We start from the raw sequence: 20441 nt of genomic DNA, 5'->3' as shown, positions 1-20441 counted from the left end.
TCAAGTCCCCTTGGTTCTTAAAGGAAGAAAAACTAACTGTAGATAACTGGAAGCTAGTGGGACTTGAAATGAAAGAATTTTATGCAAAAAATGGGCCTTATTCAATTTCCGCAGAGCCATTTTATATATACAACCTGATTCAATTAGACTTAAGCTCTCGAGCAAGTTATAAGAGAAGGAAAAGTTCTAAAAATGAACAGAGGAAGTATGAGGAACAAAAGATAGAAGATAAGCAAACTCAAGACATTGCCAGAGGGCAAGGGGATTTGAATGAGGAATTAGGGTGTGTTGACCGCTGATTGTCCTGAAGAGACTTCAACCCCACCTAGAGAGCAGATTATTGATCAGCCCACATCAATTCCACCTTTAGGGAGGAGGAGTAGTGGGAGGGGCAGTGATATCATCGGCACCTTCCCCCCCCCAGCAATCACCAACCCCTATAACTAGATTACAAAAAGGGTTTATTGAAGCCATTCAAAATGGAAAAAAAATAGATAATGATTTCAAACTTCAAATTTTTCCCGTGATTCAACAGCATAATTCTGCAGGCCAAGGAAGTAGAAAATATGCTTTTTTAATATGGATGTCCTTAAAGGCCTGAAAAAAGCTTGCATTCTCTTTGGGGCTACATCAGATTATGTTAAGATGTTAATACACAATTTGGCTTATGAAGCCTTAACTCCTAGTGACTGGAATCATTGCAAAGGTGTGCTTAGAACCTGGACAAAACTTGTTGTGGCTTTCTGAATATAGTGAGCTCTGTAGGATTCAAGCCCAACAAAATAGTCAAAGTGAAGTTAATACTTCAATCACCTGTGACCTACTAACAGGTGTAGGTTCTTATGCAGATGCTTCAGTACAGACTAATTACTCCATAACAGCATTTGAGCAAATTGCTGCTGCTGCTATCAAAGCAGGGGTTCTCTCCCCAGTAAAAACTACAAGGGCGAGTCCTACACAAAACTTGTACAAGGACCAAATGAACCCTTTGCTGATTTTGTGGCACATTTGCAGACAGCTGTCTGCAATATGGACTAACAGTGAAAATGCAGTAACAGACACTTTGGTAAGGCAATTTGCTAGAGACAATGCCAATGAGGTTTGTAGAAGGATTATACTAGGACTACACAAGGATGTTCCTTTAGAGGAGATCATAAGACGCTGTGCCACAGTGGGCACAAATACCTTTTATAGCCAGGCTATGGTGCAGACTTCCCAAGATCCCAACATGGGAAGACAGGGTCCCTTTTGGAAAGGGACTTCCAGAGAGACTACTCAATGCTTTCAATGTGGTAAAGTAGGGCATCTGAAAGCTCAATGTTGACATAGAGACAGAGTGAGAAAACAGGCTGGGAGAACAAGACCCAAAACCCCATGTCCAAAATGCAACAGAGGACTCCATTGGGCATCAGAGTGTAGATTGATTCAGGGAAACGGGATGAGGGGCCCAGCTCTAGGGCCCCAGACAAAAAACACTTGGGGCATGATGGCAGCCGATGCTACACCCAGAGAGTGCCTCCAAGTCCAATACCCAGACATGACCAATCAGCCAGGAAGCAACATGATGGGAGAAAGGGACTACAATTAGGGAGGATAGAGTTGTAGGCAGCTGGGACAACTGAGATACCCCCTGGAGAGGTGAAATCTGTTCTTCTCCAGCCTATGGATCCCTTGCCTCCAGGGACAGTAGGCTTGACCATTTCACCTCCTAAGAGTACTTACAAAACAATGTTCATTCATACACTGATGCGGGAAACTGGGGAATGTGTAGATCATATCCCAGTCACTAACACAGGTAGACAATGTGTGACTTATCAACCAGGGGAAGTAGTAGCATTGGGTTTATTGATACAGACCCCTAATAAGCAATCTGGTGACAGTCACCCATGTTCTGCCTCCAAGCAGCAAAACCCAGAAATATACTGGACAGCAGCTGTGACAGCTGACCGACCTATGCTCACCATCTATATAAATGGCATACCATTAGAAGGACTGGTGGACACAGGTGCAGATTGAACAGTCATTAGAGGTGCCAACTGGCCCAGTCAATGGCCAAAGACTAAGGCAGACACCTACATGTCTAGGGTAGGAGGATCAATAGCAGCTGAAGTTAGTGCTACCCCTTTAAGATGGATATTTGAAGGTGAAACAGGAGTTTTTACTCCTTTTATAGTTGAAAAAATCCCCATCAATCTATGGGGAAGAGACATTTTACAACAATTAGGGTTAAAAATGAGTACTTCGGTTTTTTAGGCAGGGCTGCTGTTGAAGGCCTGCCAACACTTTCACTTGTTCCCATTCAATGAAAAACTGATACACCAGTGTGGATAGAACAGTGGCCCTTAGGTAACGATAAAATTCAGGCCTTACTAGACATAGTACAGGAACAACTTGACCAAGGACACTTACAACCTTCTCTAAGTCCTTGGAATTCCCCAGTATTTGTTGTAAAAAAGAAATCTGGAAAATGGAGGATGTTGACTGATTTAAGAAAGGTAAATGAACAGATGGAAACTATGGGAACTCTTCAACCTGGACTTCCATCTCCTACTCAGTTGCCTAGAGAATGGCCTCTGTGGGTTATAGACATTAAGGATTGTTTCTATTCTATCCCTCTAGATTAGGAGGATATGAAAAGATTTGCTTTTTCAATGCCCAGTGTTAACTTATCTGAGCCTTATAAAAGATATGAATGGACAGAAAAACAGCCCTACTATGTGTCAAATGTAGTTGCTGCTGCTCTTACTCCAGTAAGAAAAGCATTTCCAAAAGTAATGTTATTACATTACATGAATGATATATTGGGATGTGCACCTGAGGAACAAATGTTAGAAGCATGTCTACAAAAAACCATAGAAACACTAAGGAATTATAAATTACACATAGCTTCAGAAAAGATTCAAAGACATGCTCCTTTTCAATATTTGGGATATGAAGTATATCCTAAGGTGCTTACGGTACAAAAACTCTCCTTAAGAACAGAGAAGCTAAACACCTTAAATGACTTCCAGAAATTGATAGGAGATATCCAATGGATGTGTCCCTGCTAGGCTTGATTACCTGTCAATTGCAACCATTATATGACATTTTAAGGGGAGACAGTGCTTACACGCCAGCTTACAAAAGAAGCTCAAGAGGCTTTGAGACAAGTTGAACTGGCTTTATCTAATGTGGTTGAAAAAGTCACTCAAAAACCCTTGGAAATATCAGTTTTTGCTACACAAGAGGCACCCACAGCAGTCCTTCATCAAGGAGAGTGGGTGATAGAGTGGGTGAACCTCCCAGCACAACCAGAACAAAGTCTTATTCCTTACCCAGTGCTTGTGGCTAGAATTTTATTAAAGGCCATTAAACGAGCAGTACAATTATCTGGGATAGGATCTGACAAGATATACACCTTTTATACCAATGCACAAGTTAATGTGTGCTGTGAAACCATCCCAGAGCGGCAAATTTTATTAGCCATGGCTCCAAATTTTACACATGGATCTCCATTAAAGATAACCAGACTGTTACATAATTGGCGATGGATTCTTGAAGAAAAGGTTTCTAAAGTTCCTCTTAAAGGACCAACTATCTTTACAGATGCATCCAAACATAATATTTTCACTGTATACTTAACTATAAAGAGAGTAATCAGAACTCCTTTTCAGTCCACTCAGCAGAGAATGAATTGTATGCAATCATTCTAGCTCTTGCTTATTATCCGGGAGACATAAATATAATATCTGATTCGGCCTATTCAGTAGGTGTGATACAAAGAATTGCCACAGCCCAAATAAAATTTGTAGCCTCCAATATATATCAGCTTTTTAAGGAACTTCAAGAGCGAGTGAGAAAGCATCCAGATAAGATTTATATTTTGCATGTCCACTCCCACAGTGGACTTCCAGGTCCTATTTTTGATGGTAATTCAAAGGCAGATAGCCTTCTAACCATGTTGGTACTCCTTTATTTCAAGAAGCACAAGAATCTCATTCTAAATATCATCAGGCTGCCCAAGCTTTACATTTACAATTTGGAATAACAAAAGAAGCTAGGAGCACAGTAAAAGCCTGTACAGCTTGCCTTCCTTTCCATGCTCCTACACTCCCTCCAGGGAAGAACCCTTGTGGTTCGAGACCTAATGAAATTTGGCAAATGGATGTGACCCATTATAAATCTTTTGGTCATCTATCTTTTATTCACGTCGTGGTAGACACCTTTTCAGGATTCACATTTGCAATGCCAGCAGCAAAAGAGACAGCCCAAGTGGTCACTGAATTCCTTATACAAGCATTGCAATTATAGGTGTGCCACAAGTAATAAAAACAGACAATGGACTTGAATATACGTCTAAACATTTTGCACACTTCTGTGCACAGTATAAGATTTTACATACCACAGGCATACCCTTTAATCCTCAAGGGCAGGCAATAGTAGAGAGAAGAAACAGAGATATTAAGACACTCCTTCAAAAACAAAAGAAAGGGGGAGCCACAGGTAGCCCTAGAGAACTTCTAAATTTAGTTCTCTATACCATTAATTTTTAAATTTTTGACAAAGATGCACTGGTTCTGGCAGACAGGTTTTATAACCCACTGGAAGGGCAGTGTCCAGTGCAAGCAGCTCCACTGTCTTTAGATAATCGCCAAGTGATGTGGAGCCAGAAAGTGGTGAATGGAAGGGACCAGATAGGTTAACTGCTTTGGGGAGAGGGTTTGCTTGTATCTCCACAGATGGAGAAGGAATCAGATGGGTGCCAACGAGCCGTATTCGCCTTCTCCATCGGAGAGAGACGGAGCAGACCCTTGAAACGAAGGAGAAGACCCAAGAAACATCAGGTGGTTCCATTGCTGACTGTGCCCACCACTGAAAGAAGTTGCAGTTATGGTGTTTGACTCATGGACATCAAAAACTGTTGGACTTGAAAATCCTCAGAAATCATTGGATTCTCTGAGATGTGATAAGACCGTTATAGGACTTGAAAACCCTCAGGAATCATTGGATTCTCTGAGGCATCATAAGACTATTGTAGGACTGAAAGTCCTCAGGAATCATTGGATTCTCTGAGGCATCATAATAATGAGGGAAAGGAAAGGGGAAACCCCATTTCTCGGCACATAGATAATCCCATGAGGTGCAGTGTCCCCTGTAAAATGAATTTACAGGCCCGAAACCCTAGATTGATAAATAAAAGGTTTATTGTAGAAATTTGGAAGTAAAGCTCAGTTAGAAAGATGCCAGGGCCGAAGGTGGCCACTGGGTGGGCAGGAACCCCTACATGGCTGGAAGGATGTGTTGACTGGGAGGGCCCCTGCAATGAGGGTGTTCCAGCTCACCTCTTTTATACCCAAAAGATTATGGGCGGTACCCCTAAATTCTTGGCAGGCTTTTCAGTTAGCTCAGATCAGGTGAGGGCTGGGGGAAGCTGAGCTGATGATGATGTGGGCTGGACCCAGATAATCAAAGGATGCCTTTGACCAGGATTTGTGAATCAAAGTCAGTCATGGGTTGAGCAATTAGAAAGGAATCTTAAAGGGACCCCAACCTTCATCAATAAGACTGTTGTGGGACTTCAAAACCTGTAGGGATCATTGGATTCCCTAACATAAAAAGACTGATGTGGGACTTCAAAAACTTGTGGGGATCATTAGATTCCCTAACACATGAAGCAATGGACAATAGATTGGTTTTGGACTATCTCTTGGTTGCTGAAGAAGGCGTATGTGTGACTGATGTTTGCATACCCTCCTTCTCTAGGACTTCTGGAAATCTTTTACAAAACCATGTTGATTTATATTTTGCATGTACAATTCCTGTTTGTTACACCACATCGAGTCTGCACTGACTGTGGGGGAGTCATCACTAATAGCTTCTGTGTTATTGCTATGTGCTTGTATAATAACTCCCATGCTGATGGGTTTGTGCATACTTGTCTCTAATAAGGCCCTTCAACTCAGAAACCCGCTAGCAATCCCCACTTCTCTTTGGTGCTTTTCATCTCTCTTCCTGAGATGTCAGGGAGGGTGTGATTATCTCCTTTTTAGTGTTTTCATCTCCCCTCCTGAGAAGTCGGGGGGGGAGGGGGGGCGTGATCACCTCTTTTTTTGAGGTTCTCACCTCCCTGAAAAGTCAGGGATGGCGTGACCACTTGTGAATTATCTGACATTTTGGAACATATCCTAATATACAGTGCTTTGTCCCAGGGTACTTAATTTAGAGGACTCATCATAATATTTGAGGTCCTTCCATTCCATAACAAAGCTTAGTACTTAGCAAGAATTGTTTGTTAAAATTGGAAGCTACCATAGAGTAAACTGGATGAGTTCTTCCTCCTAGTCATACTTTTTCTAATATGCCTCTTTTATTTCTGTGTTAGATCATAAAGATTCTGACAAACCAGTATGAGAATAGAAGACAACTTCTTCAGTAATAGAAATGTTGTCCTTTTTTTGAGAAGTTCTACAGTACTCAAAGACTGATTCTGATTTTTGAAAATGCTTTTTTGTCCTTTTGTGGTGTGGATTGAGATTATCATGATATCATTTGCCCTTTCCTGGATTTGACTTAGTTTTGGCTTGGGAGTATCTCTTTTTCATTTTATAACTTTCTTCCTGCATACTGGAGATCAATTTTTCTGAATTTTCTGCAATTTAGGATTCTAACCTTAAAACTAATTCGAATCATTTCCAATTATTAGATATCACACAATGGAGAATTTAAGAACTTGTTAACAAGGAGTTCTATAGAGAGGGCAAGAAGATCTCCACGTTCTTATTCTGTTTAGTTATTTGAAAAACAAACACAAAAATAAAACATAGGTGTGCAGAAAGAATATTGGACCATATTGAGATGTATGACCTTAGGCAAATCATGTCGCAAATCATGTCTTTCTCTAGACCTCCATTTCCTCATTTGTAAAATGGAGTTGAATTACTTAATCCATGAGAAGGAACCCTAGGAGAAAAGAAATCTTCTGGCTTTAAGATACTTCTACAAACATTGCTGACTGTCAGACAGATAATCATTTGGTCAATGATAACCAAGTTCCTGAAACAATAGTGAATAGACCACCCATCAAATCTATCTGTAAACCATAGAATTAGCTCTGATCTCTCTAACTTTCTCCTATAAATTTATCTTCCTTCTCCTGGTCCTTTACTAAATCCTTTTGGAACTTAGCCCACTTCAAATGATATTACAATTATAATAAACTTTGCCCCTTGACTTGGATATGGGTTCAAGCTTGAAAATTATTTTGAGATACTTCATGGCACTGGTCTGCAGTCCCAACCTTTTGGAGTCTCCTTTTGAACCTCAACATTTGGTGATCCTGTACAGGGAAAATCTGTCCTCCACTGGCTTCATCCCCTCCTTATCAAGATGATAAGGATCAAGATGATCCCATTCTTTTCTCCTTCTATCCTATAGCTGGGATACCCCAAGCAACTGGGAAAAGGTTTTTCAGGTCATCTTGAGCTCCATCCTTAGCAAATTTTTCTTGACTGGGGATGCATAGACTTGGAAATTCTTGCAATTTTCAGCAAAGTTCTTAGGGAATCCTTTTCACTTTTTACCTTCTCTGGGATGCCAGAGGAGATAAGGTGCTATAGGGTGGCTTTTGGCAAAGATGGGAAGTCCTCTTCCATGTCATTTTTGTCTATGTCTTCATCTCTATGCAGAATGTCTGTGTCATGTTTGTTCTGTGAGCTAGACTTTGTTACCTGGAAAGATTCAAAATGCATACAGCAAGAAAACCCTTCTATGCTGATGAAACATTGGGAAAGATTTCTTAACATCCTTGACTCCCACCTTAAAAAGGGAAAAGCCTGACTTTTCCTATGGACCCCAGTTCTGATCAAGCCAGGGGCTATAGAAGTAAAGTTAGCTAGTTAAAATTATAGAACTGCTAAAATAACATCTTAGCAGATTCTCAAGATTTTGAGAACAATGATTACGAAGTTTGGCAATTAGTTATTTTAAGATTCTAAGAAAAAATTCCTGAGGCACTAGGAATGGTTCCAGGAATTTTCCCCATTCTGAAGGGGGAAAAACTGGGTAAATAACAACTTTTTGCTAATCCTTCCCCTTCCTTGACTCCCATCTTGTTTGGAGTCTCCTTCTGCTCCATTGGAAAGCACCCCAAAAGGTATTAAGGGACTCTCTCCATAACTGATCACTCAACATGCTCCTCTCCCCAGAGTCCTGAGTGCATCTCAGTTTTAGGTATTGCTAATAAGATATATATTGCCCTAGTCCCTCTATTTGGTTATTCCTCTCATCTCAGATCAGATTAAGAAAAGAGAATGCTAAAGAATTGTAGGAAAACTCAAACTCTGTCTCACCTATAGGAATGGGAGAAGCAGCAAAAGCCGAGGAGACCCCATGCAAACTTACTCAAATACCTCCCTAATCCAGTTTAGGGGAATGGGGATAGAGTGGGTGTCAGACCTCATGGTCAGCATTCCCTGAATTCTGGCACTTGAAACTACCATCAAAGGGAGAGCCATTTCAACCTTTGGCAGATTCTGTCCAGCAATTGCCTAGGAAGAATCTGGGTACCTCTGGCAGCACTCAGAATGGCAGTGTGAGGTGAGAGAGCCAGCCAGCCTCTGCAGTTGGTAATCTCACCATTCTCTGTTTTTCAGTTGTAGACATGTATTAGCTATGTAATTTGTGGCAAATTATTTTATTTCTGCCCAGTTTTCTGATTTGTAAAGAAAAATAATAATGATTATTGTGAAGATTACATGATTGCAAAAGTGCTTAGCATAAAACAAATACTATATGAATGTTAACTGCTTTATTAAATATAATTGCTTCATATTTGATAACTTTACATGGATTTTTAGATGTGACCAACATACAAGGCCAATGTTGAGCTAAATGATTTTTGTGTGTATGCAAAGTAATTTATATAGCAAATTCAACTAAATTACGGCCTCTTCAGTACTAGGAAGATAATGCAAAAAGGAAAGAGAGTCTCTTTCTTTTTCTTCCCCCTCTCTCTTTCCCAGATTACAGCAGGAATACATAGACAAAGGGGTGAGAGGGAGAGAAAGAAAATATATTCAGTTTAGTGAAATTTATTCTTTGAGATATAATAGTAAAAGCAGTTTTAAAGGAGCTGTAATCAAAGCCCACTAAAGGGATATATAAATTGTAATCTATTTGTATTGGTAGTGTTAATAGAAGATTTTAAGAATTTAGGAACTTTGGGAAAACAGAAAAGCAGTTTGGGGTTACCTTAAAAACTTTGGTAACAAACATCCGGTTTCTTAGTTACTCAGAGGCAGATTTCTGAGGACCTCATCAGTGGTATTTTAACCCTTCCCTGGCTCACAAATGAGAGATTGTTTGTGTGAATTAGAAAATAATCAAATGGCAATTTAGTTTGTCTGGAAAACTTAATTAGAATTTAGGGAATCTCATGAACTAAAGTTAAATCAATTTTTTTTTTTAATTTTTTTTTTCCCCCTGAGGCTGGGGTTAAGTGACTTGCCCAGGGTCACACAGCTAGGAAGTGTTAAGTGTCTGAGATCAGATTTGAACTCTGATCCTCCTGAATTCAAGGCTGGTGCTCTATCCACTGCGCCACCTAGCTGCCCCCAAGTTAAATCAATTTTAAAATCTGTTTTATTTCAATTTTAGGAATTGTCTTGTTTTCTTCCTAAAGAAGGGAAATTTATTCAAAGAAAAAGAAATCCTACCAGAGAACTTCCAGAGTTGCAACACCTTGGGGACAGAATAAACTGAACAACTAAAAGAAGGTAGAAAGTTTATTTGGCCTTGATAATCCTGTTTTATAATATTTTATAAATGCAATGTAGAGAAAAGGTGTGTCTACCTTTGCTAGAAAATTAAGAGGAAATTATAGCTAAAACTATTTGGCTATTACTTATGAAAATTCTAAGAATGTTATCTGAGTTATTTGGAGTTATTGTCATCTTGTTAAAATTAAAATTGGTAATTACTGTGTGTGGAACAAGAGGGATGAGGTGAAAAGAAAGCCTTATCAGTTTGCTTGAGGGTTTGCATCACCTTTTTCCTCCTTCACAGAGTCAGGGGAGATATCAAACAGCACAACCCATGAAAACATTAAGTTTAGTTGGGATGGACCACAGCAAACTCAATCCCTTCTCTGGGGTCTCTGTCAACTGCCCTTAATTTATAAGCTTGCCAGTTTTCTTGAAATCATCAGTTTAAACAAAGTCATCAGCCCTGAGAAATGAGCCTGTTTAGTATATATAGTTCCTAAACAAGGAATGTGTTTACTAAGAATTTATAAGCTTGTTTAATGATTGGTTCTTACACCAGAATGAGTTTAAACTAAATCTCTTCTGTGTGTACGTGTCTGGGTGTGGTAAACTTTTTACCTAGCCCTAAGCTGTGATTAATAGAGTTTGCTATTAAAGAGAAAATTTCTTGGGATTGTAACTGATATTCTTTTGAATTTGGGTATGATTATATGATGGATAATTAAGTTAGTAACCTACCATTAAGTTACTCAGAAGGATGCCTTCCTGAATTGTTGTAGATGGATGTCTTATCTGGACAAGAGCTGGGAGGACAACCTTCTCAAAGTTGGATCCTTCTGAGTCAGTTTCCCAGTTCTTTATTTCCCATCTGATTATTCCTAAGTCTGGCTGTGAGGTGAAATTGTTACTGCATAATAGTCAAGATTATTATAACCATGTTGTTGCTTTTTCTTCTTACAGCAAATTTCTATAATCAGAACAAGTGGTCAGTAGAAGCCATGAGCACAATGCAAGTCTATTGGGGGATACACAATGCTTTAGATTTAGGCGCTTTCTTTTGTATACTATTGCATAAAGACTCACAATTTTTTTTTTTTTTTTTTTTTTTACTTCTGAATGGGCAAATTTAGAGGATGTAATCCCCACCAATTAATATGATCAGGGCTTGCATGACAGCTCCCAGGTATTTGGAGAGGTGCTGGCCATCCAGTATATAGATGATATTTTGATCTGCAGCCCAACCCAAGAGACTTCTCTGGCTGCTGCCATAAAAACCCTAAACTTTCTGGCCTCCAGGGGTTATGAAGTTTCTTTTGTCTGTGGACCACATTACCTATCAATCTGTTAAGTTTTGGCCATGAATTCATTTCCATCTCCCCTTCACTCAGTGGAGAGGAAGCAGATAATCTTTTCACTCCCTGACCCTGCCTCAAAGAAACAGTTATGTACTTTTCTGGGCATGAATGGATTTTGTAGACATTTCAAAGAAACTTGGTGTTTTGACTCTCCTGCCTTAGAGCAGTGACTGCTATACCCCTTTTAATTGAGGAAGCCTCCAAGTTCACTCTAGGCCAACCACTGGAGGTTTTAACTCCTCATTGGGTTCAGAGAATTTTGGAAGCAAAAGTCATCAGTGGCTTACCAGGTATCAATTTCTCCTGTTAGACATCCTTACTCTCAACCCTGCCACCATGTTCCCTGACAGCACTCAGGTGATATCATTTACAATTGTAAGGAAGCTTTAGATTTTGCTTATTCCAGTCAACATGACTTGAGGAACATTGCTCTCACAATCCAGACAGTGAATCGTTTACTTGTGGGTATAGTTTACTTGAAAATGGGGAAAGGAAGGCAGGTTACTTTGTAATTCTCAATAGCATCTTGGAAACTAAACGACGCTTCCCGGAAACTCTGCTCAGAGGGTCAAATTCATTGCCCTCATCAGAGGTTTAGAACTGGGGAAAGGCTTCTAATCCCTCGTGGCAAAAGACACCCCCCATCCTGAAGCCCATCCAGAGGAGAGGTACATACCCAGGGGAGGATTGGCAAATAGATTTTACACATATGGCTCCTTGCATGGGGCTTCAAAGTGCTTTTTTGGCTTTTGTTGACATCTTTATTAATTGTGTAAAAGTTTTCCCTTGCAAGATTGAAAAGGCTCAGAGTTTTTGCTAAAGGAGATCATACCTCATTTTGACCTGCCCAGCTCTTTACTGAGTGATAATGGTCTAGCCTTCACTTCTCAAATAACCCAAGCTGTGATTGAGGCACTTAAGATTAATTATCATCTCTATTCTGCCTGTCATCCTCTCTATCCAATGCTTGCACCCTAGGGCATCTGAGTACTCTTTTTTTCTGTGTATAAGGCGGCTCTTCCATACATTAACTCTACTCCTTGGAGGAGACAAAAACAAGGATTTTGGGGAAATGTTCTTTGGAATTTATCATAAGAAAAGCTGTGTGGATGTGAGACATTCATGATAGCCTCATCTACTCCCCCAAGTCTTCCTCTGAATGGGATTCCTGGTTACTGTCCCTAGAATCCCCATACTAACTCCACATTTAATATTCTTTTTTTGCTCATTTTTGACCCCTGAATTTTTAATCTACTTGTGAGAATTGTTTCTTCCAGACTCCAAGCCATGAAATTCCAGCTACTTGGTCACCCTGAATATCATCTGATACCAGATTCTGACACTCAGCACCCCCTGGATAGTGCTGTATCCACTTTCAAGGTATGTGTCTCCCCTCCTCAGTCCCGACTCAACTAGGCAGGGCCATCTCTATGCCCTTTATCAGCCTGAAGCAGCTCCAGAAGATTAGACTGCCATCCCTTTGTCCCAAATGAATTTGTTGGGGGTAGAGGGATATGATAGTGTACAGCTTCTAGGAGAAATATAGCAGTAATCCTGAGGTCCTCTGATCCTGGAGTGCTATTCTTCTAACAATCTGTCAATGATTCTAAAATTTTCTGGCCTAGGATAGTTCTACAAACATTGCTGACTGTCAGATAGATAATCTGTTAGTCAGTGAAAACTAACTTTTTGAGACATAGTGAAGAGACCACCCCTCAAACCTATCTGTAAGCCATAAAATTAGTAAATAAGTAACACGAAGCTCTGGTCTCTAAATTTGTTTGATAAAATTATCTTCTTTCTGTTGGTTCTTTGTTAAGTCCTTTTGAAACTTAGCTCACTTCAATTGGTTTTATAATTATAATAAACTTTGCCCCTTGACTTGGAGATGGGTTTAAGCCTGAAAATTAATTTTTTAAAGATATGTTTTGCAGTCCCAACCTTTTTGTATCTCTTTTTGAACCTCAACACTCTTGCATGAATTTTCCTTGAGTATTGACCCCATTGCCAATAAACTGGCTCAGAAAATAGATACAGGAAAAACTTCACACTTGAAGTGTGACACTTATAGGTTATGGATATGTGTATATGTTTCAGTTTGGTAGTTCTCATTAACCATTCCTTAAGTGAGGTAAAGAGGAGATGTGTTTTTTGATCAGGCATAGAGGGAATATATATATACTATAACAAAAGGAGATACTTATTTGTTACAAAAGAAGGAATGTGTCCTTGTTAGCATAGCTATTCACAGAATATCAAAGGAAACCATGTATCACCTGACATTTCCTTGAACTATCCAAGATATTTGCAAAATAAAGCTTTCTATATTAGAAGCAGAAAAGAGACATTCAAGGAAGCCAGCTGTAGTATGTACTAAGTACATAGTAGAAATGTAGAACAAAATGCAGTTATGTCAACTCCCAACAGGCTCTCAAAAATCTACTTTTGACAACTCTATCATAAAAGATGAGAAGATAGATAATTATGATGAGAAGGTAGATTATTATAATGATAGCAACATGTAATAGGAAAGATAAAAATAAGCTTAATATTTTATACTTGCAGATTGCTTATAGTAAGTTTGCAGATAACCTTATACCCAAATGCATTTAATTCAATTACAGAAAGGTATTATTTATCTACTTATACAATAATACATGGAATATTAGACATAAAATAATAGTGAGATGTTGATTTATCCCATAACTATGTGAACTTTGGAAAAGTTAAGAATAAATTGAATATTAATAATAATGATGAAAAATGTAATCACAAGGCCTTTTCTTGGTTATGTTCATGTTAAATAGATCACTGATAAATTGGTAAAAATGAAAATAAAATAATTGAAGTTATACTAATTTAATTACAGAAACAGAGAACTTTGTGATAGTTCATATCAGTGACATAGTTTTGAATATCTATCTTCCCCTGTCAGAATGAAACCAATCTGACAATTAACAGATATAACAAATTCCCAGACTATTCTGTTGATATAGAGTGATATGAGGATGGAACTCTTTTTGTCTATCCCACAAACCTCTGTGCAACTTTTGAGATATTGATTAGCATGTCTTCAGATAGGTCTGGGATCTGATCTGCCAAATGCATTCCTTCTGGTTCCTTGATTCCCCTTTCTTTGAGTTTGCTGGCACTTCCTCTCTCTTTGATCCTCCCTCTGAGTTCCCACCTTTACTTCTCTGGTCTCCCTGAGAAATTCCCAAGGCTATATTTCCCCTATCAAAAGATCTGCTTATGATGAAGATTTTTGCTAAATTTTTTTGAGAACTAATCCCACTATGAGGCTATCTTTCTCTCTCCTCATAGTGCTTTCCCTATAATGGCATCTTTCTCGTTACTCTAGCTATCTCTGGTTAGTATGCTAAACGCCTCTATGGATCTAACCTGTCAGTCAATGGCATGTTTAACCTCATGCATATTTCTTTTATGGATTTCTCAAAATTCCTTTCCTTTCTAACCATATGCTCTCCCAACTCTAGTTCATATTTGCCACTCCTAGTGCCTATTTTACTTCTTATTTTGTTTATGAACGCTTCTCCTGAGTAAACTTTCCTTTTGGCAAAGAGAATGGCCATTGTGAATTTCTCGTATGTTTATTTCAAACTATGCAGATTACATAAGCAAGTGATAGTTTGAACAATGAAAATTAAAATTTAAAAACAATATTTAATAGCTATCATCATGCTTATTTCTTTTATCTCTAAGCTATGTGGAATAAAACATTTAAAAAAATAGACATTTAGCAGAACTCAAAACAGCATGGGGATAGGAAGAGATACATATTATCATCCCCACTGTCTTATCTACTATTGGAATTGTTCTGAAAGTATTTTCAGTGAACCTACAAAACATGAGATTACATTTCTCAAACTCATTCATTTATAAAATAAATCCCCACCATTTTATCCACTTTCACAAAAGTTTGCAAAACACAAAACATAAAAGAATAATAGAAGTATGAATTAGGCAACAAGCAATATCTTCTGACGTATTTTAGGATTGAAAAAGTTCTTTACATACATCACTATACTTTTAATAAGTCCCTTATTAAATATGTGAAATTGATGAGGTAAGAATGATGAGGTGAGAGGATCGAGAAAAAGAGATCCCCTAATAGCAATGGGATCCCATTGGCTGGTGGCAGGCTTTGTGAGAGAATTTGCAGACCCCAATGAATACAGGTATGATGTTTGTGGCAAAGGATGGATTTATTTGCACTAAGAAGCCAGCTTGATAGGAAGACAGACTTATTAGTGGGCAAGGAATATAGCAAAGGTGGGTTTCACTGAGAAGAAACTATTTTCAGCAGTAGGCATGATCCTTTTTGGACTTCTGTGAAGATAGATATGACTAATCCTTGGGTATATTGGGTACACTAGCCTGAGGACTGGGGAGCAGCTTGAGCCATCAGTAGAAGACTATTGACTATAAATGAGGTCACTTAACTGGGAGTTTGAGCCACTGGGAGCCATCAAGGGGACTAATCTTCAATTCAATAGAGGGTGATGATTTTGTCCCTGGCCAAGATCTCCAATTGAATGAAATTACGTATTTGGGTGTTTCCTTATGGACAGAAGGTTGTGGCCCCTCCCAAGAGGCTGGGAGAGTTTGAGACTCAGGAATTAACCCCCCCAAAGGGGAAATGAAGCTTCAGGGTCCCCCCAAAGGTTAATTTACATCAAAATTATAGCTCAGCTTTCAAGTTATTGGAATCTTGAGGGCTTTCTTTCCAAGTATAAACTTTGTGCATCTTTGTCACGTTTTTAGTACTTTGATGGATATTGTAATTTCACTGGTATAAACTCTCAGCCAAGGTGTGATGGAAAATGCTTAATAACTACTTCTCTCCTCCCAAAAAATTGTACCCTTAACACACTTTTAAATTTAATATGCATTATTTTTCTCCATCACTTTCTTAAATGTAGACAACAAAATAAATCAAGCCCTGATTTGTGGAGATATAAATATTTGTTCTGAAAATTTAACAATTGGCTCTTGTGAACTCCAATATATCACTCATACTAACTTCCAAAATTGCCTATCTACATAGTTTCAGCCCATATAATTTTTGTATTTTATCAAATATTTTCCATAAAGTATCAACCCAAAGTATTGGATGGCAGTTTTCCTCCTTTAATGTTTAAGTTCTTTGGGGACAAGATAAATCAATAAGCATTTATCAAGCATTTACAATGTGGTGGCAAGCATTGGATTGTTTCATTTTTGTCTTTACCTAGTAGTGAAAACAGTTCCTTGAATATGTGACTTTGGTTTCATGTTGCCTTCTCTATATATGTACCACAGACAGCTATTAATGAGTTAATAATCCTTAGGGAGTTTATATAAGCTCAGAGAAAAATATCTAGGTTAGTTACACTTAAGTTGTTAAAACATGCATCCTGGATACTCAGTCCTTAGCAGAGTTTACTAATCTGAACAAGATCAGGTGACCATTTTTTAACCCTGGAAGTGGAAGAATTCCAAATTAAATAAATGAAATATTGGTCAAATATTAAAATATTAAATATAACACACATTATATTTATATACACATATGTGTGTATATAGATATAGTGTGTGTTTGTGTATTTCTTTCTATATTAGATTTGTTGTCCTCATTCTTTAGGGATAATTTACTATCTCAGATCCTTACCATAGCACAGATAGTTTCATTCACTTATGTATGCTATAGCATAGAGTTTTTGTATATAAAATAAAGTAAAATGAAAAGAGAGAAAATTTCTTTTGTGGAGACAATCATTATCTCTTTTACTCAATATTCTTTCAAATTCCTTTTTAGAGCTTAAGTGCAAGATAGAGAAATCTAAAGAGCACACAACCAGTCTTTTTTTCTTTTTCAATGGGAAAGGTTAATTCAGATAATCAACAAGCATTGAGTGCTATTGTGTGAAGTATTGGGGAGACCAAAAAAAAAAACTACAAACAAACCCAACCAAAACCAAAACCCCAAAACCAAACAATTTCCTCTGCCTTTAGGGGGTTCATATTCTAATAGGGGAGACAATTCTGTAAGTACAAGATATATGAAGAGTAGATGAGAAAAGGATTCCTATAGAAGGTTAAATTCATGCTGAGTCTAAAAGGAAGCCTGGGAGGTGGTGGCGAAGGAAAAATAGTGTAGGTATAGGGGATAGCCATTAAACAATCACAATGTTTGGAGATTAAATATTACATACAAGGAACAGCAAGAAGGGATTGAGCACCATGAAGCATAGGAAGATTAAGATGGTTAGACAGGAAGGGGCTAAGTTTTTGAAGGGCTTTAAAAGACAAACAGAAGATTTTGTATTTGTTCCTGGGAGTGATAGGGAGCTACAGACTGTAGGGAGTAACAGACTGTATTTTACATAAATCTTTTTGGCAGACGAGTGGAAAATGGATTGAAGTGGGAAGAGAGATCCACCAGCATGCTGTTGCAATTATTTCAGGGATAAGGAGAAGAGAACCTGTATCAGTGTGATGGCTGTGATTGGAGAGAAGAGAAATATATATGAGAAAGATTGTGAAGGCAGAAACAATGGAATTTGGCAATAGACTGGATATATGGAAGGAGTATGAGAGAGAAGTCAAGGGTGACATCAAAGTTCAAGCTTGAGCAACTAGGAGGATGGTGATCCTCTTTATAGTATTAGGGAAATTCAGAAGAGGGAAGGATTTCAGAGAGAGAGGAATAAAACTAATGAGTTCATTTTGGACATTTAGAGATACCTGTGGGGCTTGTAATTTGAGATATCCAAAAGGCAGTTGGTGATGCAAGATTGGGAGCTCAGCAGCCAAGCTAGAGATAAATAAGTCTGGAAATCATTTGCATAGAGATGATAATTGAACCCATGGGAACTAATGAGATCAGTGAGCAAGATAGTATAGAAGGAGAAAAGCTCTCACAGAGAGTCTTTGGGGACACCCAGTTAATGGGCATGATCTGGAAGAAAGGAGAGGTCAGCAAAGAAACTAAGCAGTGAGCACATAGTAGGAGAACCAGGAGAGAGAGCAGAAATCATGGAAAGAAATCATGTAGTCGCCTAGAATAATGATAAAGAAAAGACCATGCTATGTGGCAATTAAACAATCACTGAAGACTGGAGAGAACAGTTGAATGATGAAGTTGGAAGCCAGATTACAGAGTCCCCCTACATCTTTCACTGAGTTCATGGGTTAAAGGGTGTTCAGTCACAAAGGTGTCATTTCCTCACTGCCAAGAGATACCCTGACTATAATAATCTGATGTTTATTTATTATTCTTTCTCAAGCTTTCATCCTGTTATTTCAGAAGAGGGGAAAAAACAATAGAAAAAAGATGACGCAGAGCTCAGATTGTTTTTGTTCAATGGTTTTTGACTGTGATCCTGTGGACAATAGCACTCCAGTACTATCTTGTTTTTTTTTTTTGTTTGTTTGTTTGTTTGGTTTTTTTGGCAGATATTAGGTAATTTATCTTTCCTTCTCCAGCTCATTTTATAAAGGAGGAAAAAGGGATTAAGTGACCTGCTTAGGCTCACACAACTAGTAAATACCTGAGGCCAGGTTTGAATTCATCTCTTCCTGACTTCAACCCAGAGCTTTATCCACTAAGCCAACTGGCTACTTCCAGAAGGATGCTCCCAAGTGCTACTTGAACCAGATCAAAATATAATTGGGAAATATTTAGCAAGACTAAATATATGTGTGTGTACATATATATATATATATGTACACACACATATATGTATACATATACACACATACATACATACATAGATATATTAAATAAAACATGTTAATTTGCGATTTTCTAAGTCAACATGTACCTTATATTCAGTTTAGTGGTATTCCTTTCTATATCAGTTTGACATCACTACTGTGAAATATACAGAAAAGACAGCACCAATCTTGCCTCCCCTGATGGGCCAGGAAGTTTTGAGTTAATCTTAACCTCTGTGTGTATTATTGTTCTCATCTCCAAAATCAGAGCATTGGACTAAGTGATCTTTAAATTATTTTCTAGTTCTAAATAATTTATGATTTAATGATCCTATGACTAATGTGATGTTTGTTAAAGTCTGTGACATAAGTTAAACTTTCTCATCCACTTTGTTTTTCTAGGTTATATAATAATTAAAACAACATTTCTTATATTGCCATGACTTTAACTGAATAGGCTTGTTGCATTTCGGGGCATTTTGGGGATACAATTAGCAAGAAGTCATCTATGAACAGTACCTTTGATAGAAAATCCTTCTTTTAAATGATTAGCAGGATAACTTCAGAAAGGCCTGGAGAGACCTACATGAACTGATGCTAAATGAAGTGAATAGAACCAAGAAAACATTATATATGGCAACAAGATTATATGATGATAAACTCTAGTTGATGTGGTTCTTTTCAACAATGAGATGATTCAGGCCAATTACAATAGACTTGTGATGAAGAGAGCCATCTACACCCAGAGAGAGGACTGTGGAAACTGAGTGTGGATCACAACATAGTATTTTCACCATTTTTGTTGTTGTTTGATTACTTTTTTCCTTTTTTCCTTTTTTTCTTTTTGATCTGATTTTTCTTGTGTAGCATGATAAATGTGGGAATATGTATAGTAGAAATTTTAAATATATATTGAATTACTTGCTGTCTAGGGGAGGGGGGAAGGAAGGGAGAAAATTTTGGAACACAAAGTTTTGCAAGGATAAATATTATCTCTGAAAGTATAAAGTTATTAAAAAAAGAAAATACTTTGTACTGTGATCAGGATATCCTTTATGACAGTGTCATATACATTATATCTTTAACACTTTACTAGATGTCAATGATCAGCATACTGTTGAACAAAGATGTCTTGATTAATATATCTGTCACAGAGTCTTATGACCTACATAATCTTGTCTGAGGAACATCTTCAAGGCTATATTTTGTTCTATCCAAAAATACTTTCTTAAAACCAATAAACAATATATACAGCAGAACTTTGTATTCCCTACACTTCTTATTTGAGTATAAAGATGTGGTCTGCTATAGAAAACCATCAGTGAAAGCCTGTCTGTTCATTATGTGTTCATTAAGGGGGCTATTAGGTTAAACAAAGAATTTTAATTGATGTATCTTATATCTTAGTGACAGTGGATTAAAATGACTGAAATCTAAATGTGAACTCAGGCTAACTTTAGACATGCACTCATATAAAATATATTGTAACTTTCAGATTCTGAGTCAGATGATAAGAGGTAGTGCTCCTTAGTGGTTAGAGTACTAGACTTGGATTAAAGAATACTTGGGTACAAATCCTTCTTCTCATACTTTCTAGCTATATGACTATGGACAAATCACAAGGATG

The 20441-nt window shown here is 37.9% G+C and overlaps 1 long non-coding RNA gene across 1 annotated transcript in view; it reads left to right on the top strand.

Annotated features, from left to right (window-relative positions):
* The window catches only part of LOC141562634 (uncharacterized), a 153999-nt gene extending 141147 nt beyond the window's left edge, over positions 1-12852 (top strand). The window contains exons 3-4 of the long non-coding RNA XR_012488214.1: positions 9634-9752; positions 12373-12852. This is a non-coding gene — a long non-coding RNA (uncharacterized LOC141562634). The remainder of the gene's footprint in view (positions 1-9633; positions 9753-12372) is intronic.
* Positions 12853-20441: the final 7589 nt, after the last annotated feature.

The sequence above is a fragment of the Sminthopsis crassicaudata genome, chromosome 3 (assembly GCF_048593235.1).
Source record: "Sminthopsis crassicaudata isolate SCR6 chromosome 3, ASM4859323v1, whole genome shotgun sequence".
Taxonomy (NCBI): domain Eukaryota; kingdom Metazoa; phylum Chordata; class Mammalia; order Dasyuromorphia; family Dasyuridae; genus Sminthopsis; species Sminthopsis crassicaudata.
The sequence above is the reverse complement of the archived record's forward strand: the minus strand, read 5'-3'. Positions and strand labels throughout refer to the sequence as shown.